The sequence below is a fragment of the Musca autumnalis genome, unplaced genomic scaffold, assembly GCF_047663935.1.
Source record: "Musca autumnalis isolate F117 unplaced genomic scaffold, ASM4766393v1 scaffold_2, whole genome shotgun sequence".
Classification (NCBI taxonomy): domain Eukaryota; kingdom Metazoa; phylum Arthropoda; class Insecta; order Diptera; family Muscidae; genus Musca; species Musca autumnalis.
Genome location: NW_027411755.1, coordinates 85630988 through 85635858, shown reverse-complemented (window position 1 = coordinate 85635858; position 4871 = coordinate 85630988).

Below are 4871 nucleotides of genomic sequence, written 5' to 3'. Positions count from 1 at the left end.
ATTTCAATGCTATGGTGAAGTGTACAAAAATTGTACCATATTAGATGCAGATATATGTTCCAATATAAAAAATTATCAATATATTTCGGGCTGACCAAAATTATTTATTAAAATTAAAAATTATACATGTTACCAATATTATATGTGTATGTTGTCGGCTTTAGATTATGCAATAAACGCTCCAGTCAGATATCAAGAATATATTTTTTCCGACACGAATTGAGTTTTATGTAATTCTAATCCTTGATTCCATAGAATTTTTACTTTATTTTTCGATATTTGCTTTTTAATTTAATGTTGATTTTTCCCGTTTCATCTTAAAAGTCTGTGGTCCACTTCTTATTTAAATTTGGTGGTTGAATGTGTGTGTAACGCATACAGTAGGAAAGGTATGCCCCTGAGTTTGCATTAGTTTTTATATTTGCTTTTAACTGGTCCTTGCGGTGGCATTTCTTTCGTCGCAATTCATACCCAGTTAAGATGAAGATAGAAAAGAAACATAACAGAAATAACACAAACAAAAACGTGAAATGAAATTCACAAGAATATGACTGAAAATAAAAATGTGTACATATCAAATACGATCTTGAGGACATGAGCATAACAGCCTTCGTTCAAATACAATTGTGTTGCTGTGTAAATTAGTTTAGTTTTAAAAACAAGCGAATTCTTTGAATATTTGAGTTGTTCTACATTAAATACTACCGCATTGGGATATGATAACCCGGTTTTTATGCGGAATTTTTGAAAGTAAGATTTTAGGGACAATAATTAGTTTTTATTTACTATTGGTACATTTTTCCTACGATTCTGTGAAAAGGTTTTTGACTAGAAGTTTCTTTTATTTCCCATCCAATTTAAGAAAAGAATGAAGTGTTATCGGCACATGTAAAGACGGGAGGTCAATTTTTGTGGCTACACTTACTTAATACACTTTTATAATGAATTGGAATACCGCGAAATACAACGAGGAAGTACATTTGACAACTGGTGGATATTGTAAATAAATTTAGGTTAAAATACAGACAACCGTTTGTTGTTAGCTAGAGTGAGTAGGCGACCCAGCCTAGAGGGTTCGTTGGCAGCCCCAATACTAGGATCGGACGTTGTGGCCTAATCAGCCGCACGTCTTAAATTAAACAGATTACAGAAACATTAACAAATTCAAAACAACCTAGTGATGGCGACTTTTGGCTTTAAGAAACGGCTTATGTTTGGCACCTGAGACAAATATTACCCATTTATTGACCCAACTGGATTTCAAACGAAGCCTTATGGCAAATGGCAAACTGCAGCCCATTATCCGTTGAAATAAGGACGTGAAAGTGGACATAGATTAGTCACACCCTTAGGCGACCCCCATCAGAAGCAACAAGATTATCAATTGACTGGAATCCTCAAGGGCACCGCAGACAAGGGCGCCCACGTAATACATGGATATAATGTGTGAAACAAGAATACGAAGCAGCTCAACTTTCATGGAACCAAGTCAAGATGCTACCAAGAGATACAGATAGATGGAGAGATTTTCTTGATGCCCAAAGTTCTTCGTGAACGTTTTATTTGTACATAAATAAATAAAGAACATATACAATAGAAGGAACATAAGAGAGACGTATTTAAATAATTTTAGGAGGTTAAAACGACGGCAATCGGGTTGGATTTAAAAAAGTGTTGGCAGACACTGATTTTTAAATATGTCGATTTATGAGATTAATGTGATCAATTTGAATGTTTTAAAAAATAATTTTATAATGCCTAATAAAAAGACTATAATGAGGATATTTTAAATAATTTAACTGGGATACTAGGAGGACAATAGAGGACTATTACAATCGAACTTATAAGGAGATTATAAATTCAATATTCGCCCTTTTGTCATGCTTCATATGAATTCAAACCTTCTGCTGTTTTATCAGACTATTTTTCATTCCAAATAAAAATATCTTAAAATAGAAAATTAACATTTAAATTTTTATAAACTCACCCACCATAATATGTAGGTTATAATTAACTTAGTCATTCCGTTTGTAACACATTGAAATATTCGTCGGAGACCCTACAAAATGCATTATTTAAGATAGAGTTTTATAATTTGGTACAGAAGTTTCTATTACTCCTAGAATGTTTGGTATTGAGAATAGGATATATCGGTCCGTTCTGATATTGCCCCCGTAGAACGGTACCCAATTTTCGGTATTTTCAGTGTTTTAGCCGTATGTATTATCCTACTGAAATACCAGATTTAAGCATATCGCCTAAGGTTATGACTTTTCTACAACCTCATACCCATGTATTATATTTGGATGAGTTCAGCTTGGATTTTATGATGATCCAGCTTGGATTTGATGGCCCCATCTAAGCATGGTTAAATATTGACTTTTTAAAGCCTATATCTCTGAAACCTATGTGAATCTTCATTTGACCTCTGAAGCAAATTTGTAGATAAGTGCAAGTGTAATATATTTGCAGAAATAATGAACTCGAAAAACTACATTTATTGCCTCAAATTTTATAAAATATAGAAAATTTCCATAATTTGTATACATTTCGCACCATATCTCCAAAACCGCAAATTTTTTTCTTTTGGAAAAATGTTCGCTGGAATGTAATACACAACTTTCCAGAACATACCATTGTTGTAAAATCACTGTATTGCGTTGTTTTAGTATATTTTTCAACGACGATTTAATAAATATGTCAAAAATGTAGTTAAATCCGAAATGCGAGCATAAACAGTTGGTTTGAACTGTATTTGAAATACGTGTTGTAAATGATATGATGCAAAATACCGCTGAAATCAAATGAAGTAAGCATTTTAGAGTTTCAGAATGTTCTGAAGAATTGCTGAGAACTTTATTTGGAATATTTTTGCAAAAGATTATTTGGTTCAACTACCTATAGTTTAGCTGATACTGACCTCAATTTCAGCAATTATGTAAAATTGTCTATATTTTATAGATTTTGATGCCCTAGATAGAGTTTTTCTTATGTGGTCTGTTCAAAAGATATATTCTACTACTTTAGGGCTACAATATTGCCAAAAACAGCAAGGCAAAAATCCCAATCGTTTCTGAGATAAAGGTCCGATAAATGCAAAAAACTGTAGTTTTAGCCCGGTTTAGATGCGACCATAAAATCCGAACTGGATCTAACAGGACAAAACCCTACTAGGATATGTACTTTCAAAAAATGCATACTAGAAGTTGTTTGCATTTTCAGTGTTGCATAGTGTAATTTTTTTAAGTCTATGTAAGCAAGTATTTATCGGAAAACAAGGTATAGGGGCACAATACATAATTAAAATAACATAACCGTTTGTTTCTCACTAATTTTATCATCGTATTATAACGTTATAGTATATATAACTTTGTTTCATATGTCATAAAAATTAAAAGTGGTTTGTGCGGGACCTTATTTAAAATTTAAATGGAATAATAATTATTTTAGTCATTAATAGGCAAAAGACCATTTATTCGTGCAATGGGAAATAATTTTTTGAGAAAAATAATTTTTTTTATTTCACAGAATTTTTTCACAATTTTTTTTAAATTGTTTTGCGGGACCTTTTTTATAATAAAGTGGAATGAATGTTATTTTAGGTATTAATAGGCAAAAGTTCATTCATTCTCACTACAGGAAATTATTTTGTGAAAAAAATTTCAGAAGGGCACTACCTGTCTTCATAAAAAAATGAAATCACATTTATCACGGTGTGACAGATGAAAGACACTCATCGAGCGGGTTGAAAGTATAACCGTTCTGAGCAGCAAACATAAACTCGGACCACCACCTTGTTGCAGCGTACCACAGTGTGACGACCGTGGCCAAAAATGTTCAAAACCAAGCACTTCGGAATACCAATTTATTGATGAGAATTGATTGTAAACATTTCAACTTTAAGGAATTTCAATTATGTTATTGATTTGTCAAGTAGTTTTGTCCATGTAAAGGTTCAAATCCGATATTTGTTGGAAATATTTATGTATTTTTGTCCTTATTTTACTAATATTATTAACATCCATTATTTTCAAATATTTTAAATTTAATATGATTTGTCCCTCTAAAATAAATGTTTACAGTTGCTTTGGATGTAATAAACATGGATCTACTTTTGTTTGGAAGTAAATAGTGATCATATGGTTTACAGCTACCTAAGTAGTAGGAGTGGGAAAAAAATATAAAAGTGTAATCGATATTATTTGCTGTTTGAATTGCGCAAGTGAATACTTCAAATGTATAAAGATGCCAGCTGTAGAGGTTTGCTGAGGAACATGTTATTTCCCTTTTTCAGTGACCACCTCATTAGGGGGTTTACCACCTTTTTATATATGTATGTAAATGTTTTGCGTTGTACACAAATGGACCGATCATCACATATTTTTGTGTGCTTATCAAGTACCTAATGATCGTGCTTTTGAAAAAAAAAAGAATTTAAAAATTTCAATTTCTTACAAATAATGGCAATCAAAGTAAAAATTGACCTTTTTACCACTAATTTGTCAAAAAAGTTTCTAAAGGAAAATTTTCATTTTTAAAGACGAGAGTGTATTCAATAAGTGTACAAAAATATGAAGACTGAGCACCAAATTTCAATCATTTCTTGTGGATATTGATCCCACAAACTGCAAAATACCGAAAATGGGGAGGTATGGTTATATAGGGGTTATATAAAGACGAGGACCTATACCGACAGATTTCAGGTGGAAAGGTATATACCCACAACGAAGACTAAATACCAAATTTTAACAATTTCGCTGTGATAATGTGGCAAAATACCGAAATTAAAAAGGATGTACAGTTCTATGGAGGCTATATCAAAACGTGAACTTACAACCACAGTTCTCTGTTGGAAAGTTTCATACCTCTGT